The sequence below is a fragment of the Quercus robur genome, chromosome 4 (genome assembly GCF_932294415.1).
Source record: "Quercus robur chromosome 4, dhQueRobu3.1, whole genome shotgun sequence".
In the NCBI taxonomy this organism is placed as follows: domain Eukaryota; kingdom Viridiplantae; phylum Streptophyta; class Magnoliopsida; order Fagales; family Fagaceae; genus Quercus; species Quercus robur.
The window spans coordinates 41039496-41061828 of record NC_065537.1 but is presented as its reverse complement, the minus strand read 5'-3'; the positions used below and the strand labels follow the sequence as shown (position 1 = coordinate 41061828).

Genomic DNA, 22333 nt, shown 5'->3' with positions numbered 1-22333 from the left:
TGCTTTGCCTCCTAGTAAAGTTCCTATTGGTTGTAAATGGGTCTACAAAATTAAACTTAAGGCAGATGGGTCTGTTGAGAGGTATAAAGCTAGGTTAGTGGCTAAAGGCTACACTCAGACTGCGGGCATTGATTTTTCTGAGACATTCAGTCCTGTTGTGAAGTTTGTTACTGTCAGGACATTGCTTGCTTTGGCTGCTGTTCAGGGTTGGCATCTTTCTCAATTAGATGTTAATAATGCTTTCCTCCATGGGGATTTGCTTGAGGAGGTTTACATGGTTCCTCCTCCTGGATTTGGCAGCAAGGGGGAGGTATGCAAGCTTCAGAAGTCTTTGTATGGTCTTAAACAAGCTAGTAGACAATGGTTTGCTAAGCTTTCTTCCACCATCATCAACCATGGTTTTGTTCAATCCAAGTCAGATTATTCAGTGTTTACCAGAGTTGATAAGGGCTGTATCATCATCCTCTTGATCTATGTTGATGATATTTTGATAGCTAGTAATGATGTGGATGCTGTTAATGCCTTCAAGAAGTTTCTGGATAACAATTTTAAACTTAAAGACTTAGGTACTCTCAAGTATTTCTTAGGTCTTGAAGTTGCCAGAACATCTAAGGGTTTGTCCTTATGTCAAAGGAAATTTACTCTTGATCTTTTATCAGATACGGGCTTATTAGCTTCTAAGCCTTCAAATGTTCCTATGGATCCATCTGTCAAACTGAGCAGTGGAGTTGGAGATGCAGTACCTGATCCTTCAATGTATAGAAGACTAATTGGGAAATTGTTATATCTGACCTTGACAAGGCCAGACATCAGCTACTCAGTTCACAAGTTGAGTCAATACATGAGTGCCCCTAAAATGCCACATCTACAAGCTGCTTACAAGATCCTTAAATATTTGAAAAAGACACCAGGACAAGGTCTCTTTCTCTCTGCTGATTCAAAGCTGCAATTGAAGTGTTACTGTGATGCTGATTGGGCAGCATGTGTGGATACCAGAAGGTCTATATCTGGTTTTTGTATATTTTTGGATGAATCCTTGATATCTTGGAAGTGTAAGAAGCAACAAGTCGTTTCCAGGTCTTCTGCTGAATCAGAATACAGAGCAATGGCTACTGTTACAAGTGAAATTGTTTGGTTGCTTTCATTGCTTGCTACTTTTGGTGTTCATCATAAACAACCTGCTGCACTTTATTGTGATAGTAAAGCAGCCCTTTATATTGCTGCCAATCCAGTTTATCACGAGAGGACCAAGCATATAGAAGTTGATTGTCATTTCGTTAGAGAAAAGATTCAAGACGGAGTGATTAAGACTTTTCATGTTCCTACAAGGCATCAGTTGGCAGACCTATTTACGAAGCCTCTAGCACAGAGACAGTTCCTATATCTTCTTTCCAAGATGAACTTCATTAACATATATAGTTCATCTTGAGGGGGAGTATTAAAGCATGACATTTGAGGCTTCAGGCAGATTGCAGTAGCAGCAGATAGAAAAAGAAAACAGAGAAGCTACAAGTCGTTTTGTATAGATAGTTCAGAGCTACAAGTAGTTCAACTTTGATGTAATTAGTTAGATGGTAATGGACACGTGTTAGCTCTGTATTAGTAGATTAGTTAGGCTGTGAATAGTTAGTTAGCTTCATCCGTTAACTCTCATTGTATATAAGGAACAGAGTTCCCTTTATTTTAATATACAGATTCTTTCACATACAAACTTTCACTCTCTCTCTCATTTTTCTGGTTTCCATGAGTTCCACCATTGTTGAGGGTGTATGTGCTTGAATTCTAACAACCTTGAAATGAGAGAACGATACATATACGTTTACAGAGTATCAAGTATAAACCAAGGTTTCTCAAAAAAAAAAAAAAAAAAAAAGTATAAACCAAGGGATATACAGAAAAGGTCACATGAAGGCTTACAAGAAACCAAAAAAGTGTCTTTTTAGAGTTGGACGCAACTTCTTCTTCTGGCTAACATCTCATGTGTAAAAGGAGTAGCGCCCACCTTTCATATGAGCCACAAACTCAACTGGCAAACCACTCCAACGCTGCCCACCTTTACGTATTTATTATTCTCACACAATTAAAAGCTTTCGCAAAAGCCAAAATCTTCTCTGTTTTCTGTCTTAACTTTTTATCAGAAAGCATCTCCTATGACCTTTGCAACGAGTATAAGATACTGAGTGATGAATCTTCAAAGTCACGAAAAATTGTGTGTAATAATAGCGTGTGTGGACCAATTATTATCCTAAAATATATAACTAGTTCCCTTTATAATCAATTTTTTTTTTCTAAAACTTGATGATATATAGTAAGCTTTAATATAATCATTTTAAAAAGAAAAAAAAAAGAAAAAAAAAGAAGAAGAGTGTTTTCAAACATATTTAGAACCACCTTACTCATTTTATTATGTGATAATTGAAGAAACTATCCTCAATATATAATTTTAGCCATAATTTTAGTTTTAAAGGTTTTTAACCAAATATATATTATCCTTTTTAAAAGAGGGTAATTTCTTTCACAAGGCGCACTTTCTATAACTAAAAACGTCGGTTTAACTCTCGTTTTGAGTCTATATATATAATAACAAACACAGTGCGTGGAAGAATATCTTCCCTTTTAAAAATTCTAATTCTTTCTATTGTTCTACATTTTGTGACACTGACAGCAGCTATTGAAGACAACGAACATGGATAAGTCCAAGCAACTCATTTATGTTATCAATGGTCCTTTACGTGGGATCACCACGCAAGGTCTCGAACAGTTTAGTAATTAGCTTAGCTACTGTATATGCATTGAATTCTGTGGACTTTCCTACATGTGCTCTGTTGTACGTACGTATTTGCATTTGGAATCTCTGGCAATTATGGATAAGGTCACATTGAGCACAACTGCACAACCGGCTCCAGCTTGTGCTCAATTTGGCCCTACATACTCATTATTACTATAATTAATTGCAAGAAGATATATAGAAGGATGCTTGCGCAGCTATCCTGCATAAAATGATAAGGTGATGAAGATGAACTATATTATATATATATATATATATATATATTCACCCGGGCCAATATCATTATATATGGATCATCAAGTTTGCTCTGTTACACTTCTTAATAAATTTGTAAACTCAACTTTATAATCAGCAGGGGTCTTACTTATAATATAATCAAGGTGTTGACATGACTTATCAGTATTTTGCAAGAAATGACCTTTGTGCTAATTAATCCTGATTTTCATGAACATATAGTTGGTAATGAGTCCAAATCTCATAGAGAGCTACTTCATCTACCCCCTTTTTTAAGAGTTATATTTTTTATTAAGATTTTTTCAAGATACTCATCCTCCTAAATATTTCATGATAAATGCACTTATATCATATGGACGAGTGACAAGATAAATGGTTTGAATTAGACAATGCATTTCTTATAGTCACTTATAGTCACCATATGATTGTTTTTCCATTGAACTTGGTTCTCAAGATCTCTTCATTCTCATACATGACTCATGACTTTTTGGGCTTTAGTCTTATTCACCTATGCAGACTCTAACTATTAACCAAGGTCTTTTCATCCTCGTACATGACTCATGACCTTTTTGGTTAAATTGATGCCCATGAGCATCCTTTTTAAATGAAAAGCCCACACTACACCGAATGGACTTATAAGCAAATAATCACTTAACTCTTGAATTTGGGTCCAAATGTCCAAAACTACCTTACCAAACAAATCAAGTTTTAGAAGGCATGGATTTTCTCTATCAAAGTCGTAGACAATTTAACTAAATGAAATGGGCTATAGGAAGAAAAATCTTCACTCAGGAGCCTTTTAAGCTATTCAAATTGGCTGGCGCAAGTTTTAATTAGTACCAGCCTGAAGAAGGATTGAGACAACCCAACCCATCAAGTAACAAGAAAGCAAAACAAGAGAAAAAGTAAAGAAGAAAGAAAGGCAACTAGCTACTGGATTTATATCTGACTAACTAAAAGAATCAGCCAACAGTTGGACCAGTTACCTTAGAAGATAAAATTAAAGGAGCTATAATGACAGGAGAGCAAGACCTGTGTCCAAGAAATTCCAATCCCTTTTTTTGAGTAACTTCTTGTTGTTGGATTGTTTCCAGGGATTAGATTTCATTTCATTGTCTCCCTAACTCCGTTCTCTATCATTTCCCTTTCTTGATTTCAGTAAGAACCAATTGAAGAAACCTTGTGTAGTGGAAGTAAACAAAAGCAAGCCCCTTCCCATTCCTCTTCTAGCCCCCACTTTTCAATCCCCCAAACCAAACAAAGCCTAAGGTTTTTATCCTTATGGGCTACCCACACATACACACAATACCTTAATTGATCTTTTCTAGTAAGTCTCCCTAGCATTGAATGGTACAAAACAGAAGGCTGCACTAGTTTTACAGCTCAGGTGATTCTAAAATGATCAAATCTTAGATCCCACATAATTATCAAAATGGTACAAATACAAAACACCACATTAATTCCGCAGCCAAGATAATTCTAAAATTATTAATGAAATCCATTTTCGCGACAAATTTTCTACAAGTCCGATTCGGCCAAGCCCAACTTCCTTGTGAGTCGTATTTATATATTCTAATTTACTTTATTACTTTAAACATGATCCAAACCCATGTAACATAAGGGAATTTGAAGGAATATGGTTTGGAGGGTATGAATAGACTTTTTTTTTTTTTTTAGAGAGAGTTTCAACCTATGGCGTCCACTCCTAATAATGACTCTTTATTATCAAACCAAGACACCAATCAGTTTTGGTATAGGCGGGAATTGAACCCCAAATCTCTTCTACAACCATCAGAGACTTTACCAGTTAAGCTAACTGGAACTCATATCTATGAATAGTCTTGTTTTAGGTGTTTTGCATGAAGCCAAATCATGCGTGTTGCATAATGCGTTGAGGATACTTGCAACATTCAAGGCTTATGGAAAGGGTTTGGTACCCAAAATTTTCACTCAATTGGAGGCTTTTAACTCTTATTATATGTGGCTGAACATGTTGACCAACCCATTTTAGCCCCTAGTGCTTAGCTAGCACCCTTGGCTATTGTACACCACTAAGTGTGCGTTTGACTCCAAATTAAAAATCCAGCTTATTTTACCATTTAACTTATTTTTGCTACTATTCATGGGCTCCATTGTACTTTTTGGTACTATTTATGGGTCTCATAGTACTATTTTAGCTAACTTTTACCTTTATTTACAGTACTTTCAGCCAAAAATGTTTAGTTTCAGCAAAAAATGTTTAGTTTCAGCAAAATAAGCGGATCCCAAACAAACCCTAAGACTAGCTTAACAATGCTCTAAATTAGTTGAAAGAGTAACCATGCAATGGCCTTGGGACAAAGATTTTCCCAAATTATGCTAAAAGACAAATCACTGCTTTACCTAAACAAAGGCTAACTGAAAATTACCTTTTGCCTAATAGCTCAAGGGTTTAAAGCCTTGTATATTGATCAAAATCAATTACTAAAAACATTCAAAACTTAAGGTTTGTTTTGATTGAGGGGAGGGAGAGGGAGAGGGAGAGTAGAGTAAAGTTGGCTAATTCCTCCCTCCTCCTCAATCCAAACGAAGCATTAGTATAAAAGCCCTTCATTCATATCAAACAAGGCAAGCTATGTTTTACCATTATAATTCCAACTTCAAAACAAAATCCTATACAACCATGAATGAGTAACACAATTTTGATTCCTAGAGGTGAAAATAGTGGTATCAAAGAGTCTTCTCTCTCTCTCTCTCCCTCACCACCTCTCTCCAATTCCTCTTCTTGCTGTATGTGCAAAAAAGTTCCAGATTTAATATGTTATGCATATTTTCCTTCTCTTTGTTATTTTATACTTTGATTTCTTTCTTGTGATGCACCACTAATCTTTATCTATTGAATATTTAAATTTTGGGCATGAATTTCTCTATTTAATCAAATTTAAATGAACCCAAAAGAGAGTTTTGGGCTCATTATATCTATTCAATCTTTGTCACAAAAACGTCTTTAACAATAATCAAATGATTTAAATCTTAGATCCTATGTAGTCATCAAAATGGTGCAGAACAAAAGACTACACTACTTCTACCATTGAGGTAATTCTAAAATGATCAAATCTTAGATCTCACATAATTATCAAATTCTATATTTTGTAGAGAAATAAAAATATCAAAGAGAGAAGATCATCTTTAGTTAAATTTTTTTTTCAAACATTACATAATTACTAACTAGTTATTACTAATTTAAAAGTTTAAAAAAAAAAAAAAAAAAATACTCTCTCTGTCTCAATTTGTTTGTCTTGTTTCAAAAATTATATTTTCAAGAAAATATCATTTATTGTTTTGTTTACGGTATAAAAATGTATGCAACCTTTAAATAAATTTATCAAAAATGGTTTTGGAAATAAAGTAGGAGCATAATAGGAACATTAATAAATTAATAGTTTTTAATTTTAGAAATATGACAATATTTTAGGATATTCCAAAATGAAATAGAGGACAAACAAATTGAAACGGAAGTACTCTCTCTGTCTCAATTTGTTTGTCCTGTTTCAAAAATTATATTTTTAAGAAAATATCATTTATTGTTTTGTTTACTGTATAAAAATGTATGCTACCTTTAAATAAATTTATCAAAAATGGTTTTGGAAATAAAGTAGGAGTATAATAGGAACATCAATAAATTAATAGTTTTTAATTTTAGAAATATGACAATATTTTAGGACATTCCAAAATGAAATAGAGGACAAACAAATTGAAACGGAAGTAAATAAAATAAAAATAAAACCAGAATGATAAACTCTTAATTTCAAATGGTTTATATATGGGCCAAAAAATTGCCTAATGTCCACGGATAGTGGTTGGATTGGAACTCAACTAGTCATCCTCTCTATATCACATTTACCCACCTTTCTGGCCAATAAAAAAGATGATGAAAAAATTTAGCTTCCTAGGAATAATTATTGTTGTATATATAGGTATATATAAGGATATGATGTAATAATAATGATGTTTGAATTTAAAAAATATTGTTTCATAAAGTTGTTAAAGTGAAAATTCAAGTTCTGAAATTTCTAAGTAAAACTTTGAAATATAACATTTTCGATCGGTTGAAATTTTGGCTCGATCGATCAAAATGGTAAAGAAAAAATTTTGGAGTCTCTAGATGTCTCAATCGCTGCTCGATTCCTGTTTAATCGATCGAAAAAAGCACTCGATCGATTGAAAGTAACTTTTGACCGATCGAAAATCATGAAACGGGATTTTTCTACAGAATTTTTTGTTGACTGTTCAGAGAGTTTGAAGAGATTTCAAGCTTTATAAACGGTTTTATGAAATATTTTAACTTTCCATACGTGTGTTTTAATGAAATATAACTCCACAAAATAGTAAGTTAGAGGAAATACAAGAAATCATGTGATCATCCATTCTTTAGAATTGTTATCAATAAAACCTAATGTAGGGACACGATTATTTAATGGCCCCCGAAAGACGTTGGGCTCGCACATGAAAGATCCCTCACAATATGATTTGTAGAGAATGGACTTAAAAGGCTTGCCTTTGATCACGGGGCGATGGTCCGGTCCTGATTTTAGGGGGACTCATGTAAAAAAGGGTTCGGCCTGAACATCCAAGCCCTACAGCATCGTAGCCTGAAGGGTTGGACTCCTCGGACTTAGTCCGAGGAGCATCAAGTTCTTCCCATTCTTCTCCTTTTCTTCCCCTCTCCCTCTTTCTCTTGGCTTTCGTTTCCTTTTATACTCGTATTCCTTCCTCTCTTTAGGGTCCACGTATAAGTTTTACCTTCGAGGCAGAGGACTTGTCCTATCAGCCCATACCTCAAGTGGTTGGGAGTAGACGTAAAGGTTGAATTGCTTGGTCAAGAATAGGGGCTTGTCAGGCACAGAGTTCTCTACTACAGTATGGGCAGTCTTTTCACTTATCCTATCCGTGCATTAAACTCATCCTTGACAATAGGTCTCCTCAGATCGGGCCCTGGGCCTTGATATAGAGCGGGCCTGGGCCATGAATTTTCTGGCCCACAATAGCCCCTCAAAATCCTGCTGCCTGACTTTTAGTTGGGGAGGAGGGTTTTAGTGACTTTGGGCCCACATCACGGCTCGTTCAAATTCTGCACTCCACTCATACTTGTGTTTTTACATTCACATGGGAGACGTGCCAAGTCAAGAGTCATCCCTTCGTTCGCGAGTACTCTGAAGTTTCAGCAATCGAAGCGCGCCTTCCCGAGGATTTTGAGATCCTACGGTTATGGATGGTGTGGGAAATTGAGCCAGAGCTGCCTTGTCTGCAGCGCGTCTTGGGAATCTGCTCAAATTAAATTACATGACACCTCCTTACCCTCTATATAAGTAGGACAAGTGATTGCTCTCCTGGCATATAAATCTTTCTGCTCTCTTCAGAATCATAACCCTTTGTCCATAACCAATTCCTACCTCCAGTGTCGTCTTCCTTTAGAGCCATATGTTTGAGGTTTGGGCGGAGGTGGAGGAACTTCACCCGCCACAGAGGCACCGGACTCTTCCAAGACGTAAAGTGATGTGGCCTGGGCAGGGGAGGCACAGATTTAAGGTGTCTTCCCGCTTGGACATGGTGGGAACGGTACCCTCCCATCTTTTAGTCAAAATCCGAAGCAGGTTCTAGTCACACCAGATTTTTGGTGTGTCAGAAGAAAGATTTTTCGCCATCAGCGCCGTCTGCCTTGTCGCAGGCAAATTTTGGTGTAGGCTCCTCAACTTCCGATTCCCGGCACCTTCTCTTCAACGGTGTGGGTCTCAAGTTGGGCTCCCTACACCTTTTCTTCAGCTGCGCTAGCCTGAAGCTGGGCGCTCTCTGCACATTTTCTTCAATGGTGCAGGCCCCACGTCGGGTTCTTTTGCTGCCTGAGTTATGGGCATGTAAAAGTATTGAGGAATGGTTTTCCTTAAGCAAAGTCTTGAAGAAGCAGCCAACCTCTCCTCTGTACTACCTCCTCGGCTTCATCTTATTCTCTTGTATCTTTCTTTTCGATTATGTAGTTAACTTTAATATAGGCTGATTCCAGCTTTTCATTGTACGCTGTACTATTTCTTTGTTTTAATAAAAGGGAAATTTATTTACTTGTTTTGAATATTTTTCTTTTTTGCAACACTACTTTGTGAATAGGTGTGCTCCATGGGTGTTTTTCTTCAATGATACTTAGAGCAGGAAACCTTGAAACATAGTCCAACTAATTTTAATTTACCGACATTACCAGGCATAAATAACGATAATTCACAGTAAATTAAACTTAGGAAACTAACCGAGATAACAGCTGAATATTCTGTAATAAGTGCGAGGAGGCCGTCCGAGAACGATAAATTCTAAATAATTCATCCGAGGGGGTAACCGAGAAGTAAGGGACTCCGATTGTGTTTTTGGTAACATATTGCTCTATATTGCATCAATCCCTCTGGTACTGAGGATCCGACGGCAGACTTGAGAATCCATACAGTTTAGGAATTAACCCAATTGTTAATGGAGAGTTCCCCGTGGATAGATTCTAAGGTCCATGTAATGTAGTTTTTCTTTTAAGTAGTTGGTTTCCCCATAGGCTTGAGTCCGAGGACCATGCAAGGCCTTGGTTCTATCCAAAACTTGTAGTTCTTTGTGTACTTGATTTCCCCATAGGCTTGAGTCCGAAGACCATGCAAGGCCTTGGTTCTGTCCAAAATTTGTAGTTTTTTCTTCGTGTACTTGGTTTCCCCATAGGCTTGAGTCCGAGGACCATGCAAGGCCTTGGTTCTGTCCAAAACTTGTAGTTTTTTCTTCGTGTACTTGGTTTCCCCATAGGCTTGAGTCCGAGGACCATGCAAGACCTTGGTTCTGTCCAAAACTTGTAGTTTTTTCTTCGTGTACTTGGTTTCCCCATAGGCTTGAGTCCGAGGACCATACAAGGCCTTGGTTATGTCCAAAACTTGTAGTTTTTTCTTCGTGTACTTGGTTTCCCCATAGGCTTGAGTCCGAGGACCATGCAAGGCCTTGGTTTTGTCCAAAACTTGTAGTTTTTCTTTTGTATTTATTTGTTTTTCGAAAGTCAGCCCCTAGACCATGGCGGGAAGAGTTGGCTTGAGGCCGGAAGCCCCTAGAGTTGCGCGCGCTGTTGGCACTGCAGGGCGTAGCCCCCAGGAGAAATTTATGTCGGAGCAACACCTGCATGTCGCCGGAGATGGAGGAAACCCCGCGAACCTCTACTTGCTAAAGAGTTGACTCCACCGCCACCTGGGCCAATGCGCAAGCCTTCCCACAGACGGCGCCAATTGTAGGGACACAATTATTTAACGGCCCCCGAAAGACGTTGGGCTCGCACATGAAAGATCCCTCACAATATGATTTGTAGAGAATGGGCTTAAAAGGCTTGCCTTTGATCACGGGGCGATGGTCCGATCCTGATTTTAGGGGGACTCATGTAAAAAAGGGTTCGGCCTGAACATCCAAGCCCTACAGCGTCGTAGCCTGAGGGGTTGGACTCCTCGGACTTAGTCCGAGGAGCATCAAGTTCTTCCCATTCTTCTCCTTTTCTTCCCCTCTCCCTCTTTCTCTTGGCTTTCGTTTCCTTTTATACTCGTATTCCTTCCTCTCTTTAGAGTTCACGTGTAAGCTTTACCTTCGGGGCAGAGGACTTGTCCTATCAGCCCATACCTCAAGTGGTTGGGAGTAGACGTAAAGGTTGAATTGCTTGGTCAAGAATAGGGGCTTGTCAGGCACAGAGTTCTCTACTACAGTATAGGCAGTCTTTTCACTTATCCTATCCGTGCATTAAACTCATCATTGACAATAGGTCTCCTCAGATCAGGCCCTGGACCTTGATATAGAGCGGACCTGGACCATGAATTTTCTGAACCACACCTAACATCTTAATTATATCTTGAAAATAAATTTACGATAACCCTTTAGTAACGGTAACGTAAGGGACAAATATTCACCTAAAAAAACACATAGTGCACCTCCAAATTATCTGTATCCTATTTGTTTTATGTGGGTTAATCTCTCTCTTCTATTAATACTTATATAATATCCAAACAATTATAACAATGAAAAGAAAGATAAAAAAAGCCGCCTTGACCTATGTCCTTAGAGAAGAATATAAAAAAGAAAAGTCACCTTGACTGACCAAAACCATCAATCACAAGATTCCAAATCAAAATTAATAAATCACTGGTTATGGAATAATTTCCAATTCCAAGACATATATGTACATGACATGACATCAGAGCTTACGTAAATGGATGGGACCTCTGTAAATATTTCATCAAATTTTAATTTTATTTCCAAACCATCCTTGTACTTTGGAAATTTGCATTCTATATTGCTAATTTGTTACACCCTATTTTGTTGATGTGGAACTTTCAATTCATTGAAGGGGACGACACACAAAAAAATTAAGAAAAATACTCGAACATATTAAACCTTCACCATAAAGAATAGTTAAACATGCCAAAACGGGAAAAAAATTTAATTATAGCAGCTTTGGTTTTAAGGACAAAATTTCTATTTGTCTAAAGACAAAATTTAGTTACAATTTTTTTTGTAATTTAAGCCTACAAACTCACTCAATAAAATAAATATTATTATATATTTTAAAAATTTAACCGTTGAATTACATGTTCTTTATGTTCTTAATACTTATATTAAATTTTGTATTAATCGGATATTATTTACTAATGATTTATAAGCTTATATTGCATAATTTAATAACAAAAACTTGTAATTTAAATAATTTATTGATGATATGGTTATCGATCTTTAATTTTCTCGAAATTATGTAAGCATGGAGGATATAAGAAAAGATGTAACCCAATGGTGGATTTGTCAAAGTTCACGTCCAATAAAAAGATATTGAATAAAGTTGTAACATAAAATTACAACTAATTTTGTAACTAAACTTTGTCCTTTGTCTAAAACAAGTGGAAAACTTTTTTGCTTAAAACATTTTTTAGAATGTTTGTTTTGTTCCCCGTCCCCCTCTCCCTCTCCCTCGCATTGTCCAGACAAGAAATTTTACATTTACTAGAATTTTCTACTTGATAAAATACTAGTAAATAGAGAAAATATTAAAATTCAATTGATAATCCATCGATAATAGCATATTTTATAATGCTCATTATTTGTGATTCAAAACCCACCTCCCTCTTCGCCTCCCCATTATCTACCTTTCAATATATGTATTAAACCATCTAGAATCTATTTCTCCTCTTGCCATTTAATTAATTCATGTGCTTTTCCATCCAATCATAGAAGAAATTGCATATATGCATATATTAACTACTATGTAGTTGCAATTTATTTTGGATTCGTAGTAGTAGAGTCAAATTTTTATTTTTATTTATAAGAGGACCAATTTTTATATATATATATATATATATACCAATTTATATATATATATATATATATATAATACAGTAAAAAATATATTATTGGTTACGTAGTTGTAATATAATTTTTTATAATCCGGGGGGGGGGGGAGACATTGGTGAAATATATTATTGTTCATATTTCTTATATATAAATTATATTTGTAACATGATTTAATATAAGTTATTTTCTCATTGTGGGGGTGACAAACCAGGGAGCCCACATCAATGTATGTGTTGGGCCAAGGGCCCAGCCTAAAGAAGAACTCCTCCTCTGCTAGGCAAGGCCGAGGACAAAGGGGACGGTCTGTCATTGAGAGTGACACTCCGGACCATTCCACAGAAGAGGATATGTATTAAAAAAGTAAGGGACAAAGGAAGGCCTGAAAATATCTAAGAAAAATCTGCTACTATTGCATTAAATGCTCTGCAACTAAATTAAACCCTGCTTTTTAGCCTTTACAACTACTCCCAACGACTTTGGGAAGGGGCTGATAGGACAAGTATCATCACGATCAACCTAAATCTACACATGGACGGTGGAAATGGGAAGAAAATAGTATAAAATAGGGGGAAGGACTAAAAAAAGGGGGAGGAAGAACAATATATATGAAGAATGAGTCTCCTTAGATAAAATCTGAGGACGTCTCTTCCAAGTAAATCTATGTCATCTTTCTTTCTTTATCATCCAGACCTGTTGGTCAATCGTCTGATTCGCTAAGGTCCAAGTTTCCAACCCATTCTTTACAAATTCATTGTATTGGGTTCATTAGACCAAAACTCCATACAATTTGGGCTTGGGCTCCAAAATTATGACCCTACAATTGGCGCCATCTGTGGGGACCTAGTTCTAAGCGAGTTGAACGCTCAACCTACCAAGGCAACACCGCGATATATCGACCATTGGTGGAGGAGACCATTTTGGCCGTGGCCCATGCCATGTAGAAGATTGCTCTGTATGGAACTATATTGAGGGCTTTTAATTTCAAATAAATATTTTGTGCCCCCGTCATGGGGTAGGTTCTCACGAACCAGATGGCCGGTATCGCTGAACCTTCACCAGTTGAAATGACAGAAGCATAGCACGTAGATGGAAAATTAATTGGCACGGTCTCGCTGCATGGAATCCTTTGCCCAAAATGGCGCATGTTGATAGCACTACAAATCAAAAGATGATTCGAAGTATGGCTAGCTATGACATCTCTATAAAATGCTTAAACAGAACCCAACACATGCCTGAGTCCTCGGACCAGATGTTAAAGGGAAATTAACACTATGACATCTCTGTAAAGTGCCTAAATAGAACCCAACGCATGCCTGAGTCCTCAAACCAGATGCTAGGGGGAAATTAACACTATGATATCTCTGTAAAGTGCTTAAACAGAACCCAATGCATGCTTGAGTTCTTGGACCAGTTGCTTGGAGAAAATTAACACTAATACATCTCTATAAAGTGCTTAAATAGAACCCAACACATGTCTGAGTCCTCAGACCAGATGCTAGGGGGAAATTAACACTATGACATCTCTGTAAAATGCTTAAACAGAACCCAATGCATGCCTGAGTCCTCGGACCAGATGTTAAGGGGAAATTAACACTATGACATCTCTGTAAAGTACTTAAACAGAACTCAACGCATGTCTGAGTCCTCAGACCAGATGTTTGGGGAAAATTAACATTATGACATCTCTATAAAGTGCTTAAATAGAACCCAACGCATGTCTGAGTTCTCAGACCAGATGCATGGGGGAAATTAACACTATAACATCATCATAAATGTTGAACAAAACCTTAGTACACGATGGTCCCCTTGGATCACTTACTTTAAATTCCACATTCTTTGATGGTTGCACTGTTCGCAGTACAGAGCACACGGTTATTTTCCTGATTAGTCCTACATAGTTAACTTATTTAAAGTTAGCGGTTAGGTGCCACTGTCAGTTTTGATAAAGTCAGGGTGACAACTTGTCATTACCATCAACAGCATCAATTCTAAGCCCTATTTGAAGGAAAAATACCAACACATATATTCATGAAACGATTATTGCAAAAAAGGAAAGACTCATAAAATAAAAATGCAGTTCTCTTTTTATTAAATAAAGGGAAAGTACATCATATACAAAATGGCTTAGGTAAGCCTGTTTCAAAAGCTAACTATAAAAAAATAAATAAATAAATAAATAAATAAATAAAAAAAGCTCATAGGAATGGTAGGTCCACAATCTTGTTCTAGTAGCAACCGAGCCAATATGGATGGTACCGGCGATGAGAAAGAAGAAGTAGCGGAGATGCTAGATCCACAATCTTGTTCTAGCAACAATCGAGCCATTATGGATGGTACTAGCGATGAGAAAGAAGAAGAGGTGGGAACACTTGATGGACCCCTCTTCTCCTAGCTAAAGGATGTTCTGCTATCAAAGCTGAGAAACAGGTGGGACTCAAACTTTGTCACACCAAAAATCTAATGCGATCTATACCTACTTCGAGTCTTCACTGAAAGAGGAGGGATTTCTTTCTTGCTCGGTTGAGAGGAAGGAATGTTTTTGGCCTCTGCTTCCCTTGCCTTAACTGCGTTATCCTGAATCTTGGCGGCATCCTTGATTTTCGAGGAGGGCTTGGTTTCCTTGCCCTCACCTTTATCCTTAGCTACCTCATTCCCTAGATTTTGATCACCATCTTGGTGGGGTCCCTGGGAATGCTTAAAGGATTAAGAACTTGAGATTCATGCAAAACTCAAGAATCTATAAATGAGGAAGAATGATTCCCCCAAAGGTGTCTTATATAGAAGGTGAAATCTGGTGGAAATTAATTCGCCCGAGTTTCAAAAAGAGAGTTACGAGTGAAATAAATTCTACTCAATTTCCAAAGAAGTCTTTAACCGTTGGATCTACGTCACTTCGTAAAGACCTTAATGAAGGCACGCCTCGTGTACCGAAACGTCAGAAATGTGACTTGGGTAAACTAAAAAAATGTCTTGCAGTCAAAAATGGTGTAAAATGGGAGTGAAGGGGCTTTTATCACATCGAGATCCTCCTTTCCTCCTAGGGAGAAGAAAAGAAGAATCCCGAGAGGTTAATGTGGGGGTGACAAATCAGGGAGCCCATACCAATATATGTGTTGGGCCAGGGGTCCAGCCCAAAGAAGAACTCCTCCTCGGCCAGGCAAGGTCGAGGACAAAAGGGATGGTCTGTCGTTAAGAGTGACACTCCGGACCATTCCACAAAAGAGGATAAGTATTAAAAAAGAAAAGGACAAATGAAGGCCTGGAAATATCTAAGAGAAAGCTGCACTATTGCATTAAGTGCTCTGCAACTAAACTGAACCCTGCTTTTTAGCCTTAACAACCACTCCCAACGACTTTGGGGAGGGGCTGATAAGACAAATATCATCACTATCAACCTAAATCTACATGTGGACGGTGGAAATGGGAAGAAGATAGTATAAAATAGGGGGGAAGGACTGGAAAAAAGGGGGAGGACGAACAATATATATGAAGAATGAGTCTCCTCGAATAAAATCCGAGGACGTCTCTTCCTAGTAAATCTATGTCATCTTTCTTTCTTTATCATCTAGACCTGTTGGTCGATCGTTTGATTCGCTAAGGTCCAAGTTTCCAACCAATTCTCTACAAATTCATTGTATTGGGCTCATTAGACCAAGACTCTATACAATTTGGGCTTGGGCTCCAAAATTGTGACCCTACACTCATGTATAACTATATAATGTTACAAGCTACAAGCATACTTGAAGACAATAGTAAGCATAAAATGAGTCTTGTATAATACAAGAGTAATAAGAGAGGGGAAAAAGGAATTATTCACTTCCATAATTGTAACATAATTTTTTACATAGTTGTAAAAAAGCATTATTCACTTATACACACACACACAATTAACAACCCTCATGAGATTTGGGTTAATGCTAGCTAGATTTAAGACTTTTCAAAATTGACCAACTTGATTCCTGAATTATTACTCATTTTCCTCCTTTTATGAATAGGAATTAAGTTTGTTAGTTTTTAAATATCTTGAACCTGATTGGTATTAGTTAAAATCTCACGATTGTTGACCGGATTTTACCAAAATCTTAAAAAAAATGTTTTTGCTCTAAATAAAGTAAGGATACGATTGAAACTAAATGCATGCCCAACTGTTCTTTTAGGGTCTGTTTGGTTTGTGTTGAGGTTGTATTCATTTTCCATTTTGATTTTCTGTACTCATTTTTTGTTTCCATCTTTTTTTTTTTTTTTTGGTTTGGTATCATTTTCTACTTTATCTTCCCCTTCACTTATTTTATTTTTTTATGACAACCACCACCAACACAGAGAGAGAGAGAGAGAGAGAGAGAGAGAGAGAGAGAGAGAGAGAGAGAGAGAGAGAGAGAGAGAGAGAGAGAGAGAGAGAGTGGAACCCACATATTTAATTTAATTTTTTTATGAAAATACTACTATATTCATTTTCAAGAAAATAAAAACACTAAAAAATTGTATTTAGTTTTTGTATTCAAATCCTATTTTTTTGGATACTAAAAATAAAAAATGAAAACTGAATACAAATACAAATCCAAACAAGTACGTATTTTAGTAATGTGTCACATAAAAAACTGAAACCAAATACAAAATACACCATCTTTTTTGCTCAAACCAAACAGTCCCTTACCTTATTGATCTGCGCCCTTAATATATTACGGCAAAACTTTAGAGCACTGGCGAGATTCTGCCATTTTTTAATGGTTCAATTACAAATAGAGTAAATTATAGGGATGTTATCCAAATTCCACAGGAAAATGCCTTTACAATGGCCTCATCAGCTATGGTAACAGCAAATCAACTCATAATAATGGCAGAACTGAAGCTCTTCAGAACTTGGTCAAGTCCCTTTGCTTTAAGGGTCGTTTGGGCACTAGACTTGAAGGGCATTCAATATGATACCATATTTGAAGATCTCTCCAACAAGAGCTCTTTACTTCTTCAGTATAATCTATCTACAAGAAGGTACCAGTGCTTGTTCACAATGGAAAACCATTACTGGAGTCACTTGTAATTCTTGAATACATCGATGAGACATGGAAGCAGACTCCATTGCTGCCTGAAGATCCTTCTGAACGAGCCACGGCACGCTTTTGGGCCAAATTTGGAGATGATAAGGTAAAGTAACCACTGATCCTCCATTTAAGACTCAAGTAATCAGTTATTTATGTTGTTATTTCTTAGTAGTCACAGTTTGAAGGTAAGAAAGTAATTTTATTAGAAAAGTTATATATATATATATATATATTGCATTAAATGATAGCAAATATATTTTGTTGAAAAATTTGACTGAGTTAATTTAGTGGTTTTCATGATAATTAGATTTTTTGTTCATGTATTGAATATATATGGTCATCATGCTACAATAAGCTCAATTAATAAAATTTATTGTCATTGAATAAAACATTAAAACATTTTGGCTTGAATTTAAGGAAGTCAATTTCGCATCATATGAATTGGTATGACTAGTAGTTGTCGTACCAGTAACTTAGCCGGTGCAAAAGCATAGCAATTTTGTGTTGGTTTAAAGTAGAGAGAGCTTATAATTAGTTAGAAGCGTGTATGAAAATAGGAAAAGTGGGAAAAAAGAGTTTTGGAAGTTGTGAGAAATTGAAACAATTTGGATGGATGGAAGTTGTGAGAATTTAAAAAACACAGGCTGTTTTCTAAAAAAAACACAAGGGAAAAGAAGAACGCAGCCTATTTGGTTTTATTATCCACAGTCCAATTGTTTAAACGATTTAGTGCTTCTTGTACACCGAACCGATGAGATGTTGTCATGGGATAATTTTTAAATACATGGCCAACATATTGGGTGGAGTGCACAAGATACTGGACACAGGTCGACCCTTAATCCACTACTTCCTCCCAACAGGGTCCGTTTGGATAGATCTGAAAATTGAAAATTGAAAACGCTGTAGTAAAATAAATTTTAAATAATAATTTTTAAATATGTAAATAGTAACGTAAGTTTCATTTTTAATGAAAATGAAAAAGTTATTGAAAAGTGAAATTTGTGAGTTCCGTGAACAGTATACACGTGCACTATTTACAAGAGAAAAATCAATAACCATAGCTTAAAAAAAAAAGTGGTAATGGGAAGCGCAAAACGCCCTTCCCAAACACACACTAAGTTCGGAAAAAAAAAATTCTAAAAAAAAAGAAAGTTCTCTAGTCCTATAAATATGTTGTTGGGCTGTAATTGGGCTTTAGACTTTTCTTTTTTTGTCTTTTTGTTTTATGAAATGGATTATGTAGAAACTTGTATTTGTAAATGTCCATAAAAATCTACATGGGCTTTTACAAAACCATTAAAGTCATGCACATGCAAATAATATATACTAGTCTCGTCACACACGCTACATGAGTGATGAGGATTTTTTTTTTTTTTTTTATCATTTTGAGTTTAATATAATTTTTCAATTTGAATTTATTTATTGTTAGTGACGTTACATGGAATGAATTTTTAAGAAAGTAAAATTTTGGATCTGAAAAGAAGTAAGTGCTGGGTTTAATGTGTGCTAGTTTTTAGGAAAAAAATGTATCAAACGTGCATGGGATATATTCAAATAGAGAGTGTGTTAATTTTTTCGAAAAAAAAGTTTATTTGGTAGTTTTTTTTTTTTTTTTTTTCTTTTAGAATTTTGTTGAATTACAATTTTAAACATATTTTTATTTTTTAATAATAAAGATTATCTAATTAGACTAGGGGTATTTTTGACATTTTATAAAGCCATCACTAACTTTGTGAAACTTCTTAACATATAGATATAGAAGAAGATATATATACACACACACTAACCTCTGAGCACGTGCTTACGCGTGTGCTCAGAGGCTCTTCTATTTTTTTTTGGAATAAAAGTTAATAATTAATAAATTATAATTTGAGATTAATATATTTTTCAATCACAAAAAAACCTAGGCATGTGATGAGTGTTAAGCATTTGTGGTGAAATAATTTTATGTGATGTGAGTAGTTTTTTTATTTTTTATTTATATATTTTTAATAATTTTATTTATTGGCACCATTGGTAGTTTTTTTTTATAGGAATTGTGGGTGGGTAGTCTTTTTTTTCTTATTTTTGGTTAGAAACATGGGGTAATGAGGCTAGAAGTGGGAAGTGTGAGGGTAGTGGGAAAGTTTTAGTTGATTTACCATTTTAATCTTATTTCTCTTTTTAATAAATAAGAATAGATTAATTAAATTAGGGATATTTTTGACAGTTAAAAATGTAATAACTAACTTTCTAAATCATTTTAATATATACAGATATACACATTTTTTTTTAACGATAATCTCAAAATAGTACACCTTTATTTATTGATACCGAAATAGTCTATTAAATTTCTAGACAAATCTGCCTATACTAGAAATTGGACTGTGATCCTAATGAGCAAAATTTATGATGCGGATATTATAGGGTTTAAATCCTATCAAATTAGATCTACAAAAATAAAAATTCATCACCCATAAATCTGATATAGTTGTTTTGCTAAAATTTTGGAACTAATTTTTATGTTATGTTCATGCAAAACTGCTGTTCCATCCTAAATACTTGTTAGTATGACTATATATTTTATTGATCAGTACCAATGTAGGTTTTGCCATCAATATGGAATGTTTTTATCAAGCAAGGGAAGGATCAAGAGGAAGCTATCGTTACAGCCCAGGAGAACTTGGGATTTGTAGAAAGACAGCTTACTGGAAAAAAATTCTTCAATGGAGAGACAATTGGACTGGTAGACCTTGCTTTTGGTTGGCTTGCTAATTTGCTAAGTGTGTTGGAGGAGGTATGTGGTGCGACCTTGATAGATCATGAAAAATTTCCCTTGTTATTAGAATGGATCCAGAATTTCGCAGATGCTCCAATAATTAAAGAAAGCTGGCCCCCTCGAGACAAACTGATCACCAAATACCAAGCTCATCATGAAGTTTACACTTCAAAAGAGGCACCAAAATGAATGTGATTTATAATTTCAAGGCCTTGTCTCGAAGTTCAATGTGAAAAGATTTCATATTTGTTTTGAGTCTTTGGATAAGCACAGTGCTTATCCTTATCAATTAGGAAGTCTTTGAATAAGAGTTGATAAGCATAGTGCTTATCCTTAAGTATTGCTTGGGTTGCTTGGTTCTTTTTTTCAGTAGTCTGTAAGTCTCTAAATGACTGAATGCTTTGCAAAATAATATCACTGAGAGAATTATAATGGACGTTAGTGTTTTGAGAGCTCAAGGGCCAATTTGGTAGGAGGATTTTTGTTTTGGTTTTCAAAACAATATAAAAACAATTTTCAAAAAAATTGAACTTGAAACTAGTTTTTAGATAAAAATTTTAATATTTTACGTGTTTGCTCTCACTTTTAAGAATAATTTTCAAAATACAAAAAAAAAAAAAAAAAAAAAAAAAAAAAAAAAAGTTTGGGAGCCCATTTCTATTTTTGAGATTTAAAAAAAAAATTACAAAAAATAATGTGTAGAATTTGTACATTACTTTTTATTTTTTTTTTGGTGAATAATGATAAGGAAATAGAGTTTATCGCGTACTTTTTTTTTTTTTAATGATAAGTTTCAAATTTAAAGGATGTGAATTCTTTTTGGGATAAAGATAAACTCTTTAATTTAAAAGATAAAAGAGTTATGGGAGGTCCATTATTTTCAATTTATTTACAACTATGCTATTAAAAATATTTTTTGTATCTTAAAAACATTCTTTTAGCTGTTTTTAAAATCATGTTCTAAATTACAAAAATAGGATACAATTTTATGAAAACTAAATTTAGAAAATATTAGTTAAACAATAAATTTAAGTGTGAAACCCACCATTTTATGGATTACAAAACAAAAAACTATATTTAAATACTCTTACCAAACAAGTTTCATTGAACTAAAACCAAAACATGTTGCTTTGGCCAAGAAAGTTACAACTGAAACATAATCAAAGATACTTACCGGAGGCCGTGGGAATGTCTAGATCCACATGATTTATCTCGTTTGGGTATCAAACCCCTTGAATTTCTGGTTTAAGTCAAAATGACCAATATGCCCTCTGGTCGACCGAGAGTTGACCGAATGTAAAATTTGCTCAAAACTTCACCAAAATACAAAACTTCATGTTTCTATATCAAAAAAAAATGTTTTTAGGATTTTTTTATTTATCAACTTTGACCAAATTTGACCTAGTTTAGCTTAAAGTTTGACCACAGTTTGAACTGAGATCTAACTGTTTGATTGGGATAAATCCATAAAAACAACTTTGGGTTCATTAGTCCACTTCCAGAGCTTACAACTTTTTGGTCAGTGGCCTGATCTTCATAAATTTAGAAGTTTTGGAAACTGGACATACATATTTTTCTAAGGAGATGGGTTCAAGTTATACTTAATGTAACTCTAAAAAGTTGCATCTTTTTTAAACCGTTGGATTTAAGTAAATCTAACAGTTAAAAAAAGACCCTCATTATTACAAATATTCTTATTAGGATCTTATTAATTACCCTTATTTATTACATTCTAAACTTATCTCTAAATCCAAAAACGTTTGACGACTCTCTCTCTCTCTCTCTCTCTCTCTCTCTCTCTCTCTTCCACCATTGCTTCTCCACCATTGTTCCACCTCTACATGTTGCCAGGAAAAAAAAAAAAAAAAAAAACCAAGCCAAACACTATAAAAAAAAAAAAAAAAAAAAAAAAAAAAAAACCATTCCCATATAAGTCTCTTTCTAAAAGAAAATTAAAGCTTTTAATAAAATATAACCAATAATAATTCCGTATTAGCAAAAAGTGAGAATTTTTCTCAATGCATTAGATTTAGTTCCAATGAATTGTCAGTTCTTTCCATGATTGATTGGCTAGAGTTGAGCATTACGGAAAAACTTGTTGTGGAAACCAAACTAAAAACATACCTAACTTTCCTTCAGTCA

The 22333-nt window shown here is 35.2% G+C and overlaps 1 long non-coding RNA gene and 1 pseudogene across 1 annotated transcript in view; one reads left to right on the top strand and one right to left on the bottom strand.

Moving 5' to 3' along the window:
- The first annotated feature begins 17094 nt into the window (after positions 1-17094).
- On the top strand, positions 17095-20627 carry LOC126721773 (glutathione transferase GST 23-like; annotated as a pseudogene).
- LOC126721774 (uncharacterized) overlaps positions 20057-22333 on the bottom strand; it is a 44065-nt gene continuing 41788 nt past the window's right edge. Inside the window, exon 2 of the long non-coding RNA XR_007653911.1 lies at positions 20057-20164. This is a non-coding gene — a long non-coding RNA (uncharacterized LOC126721774). The remainder of the gene's footprint in view (positions 20165-22333) is intronic.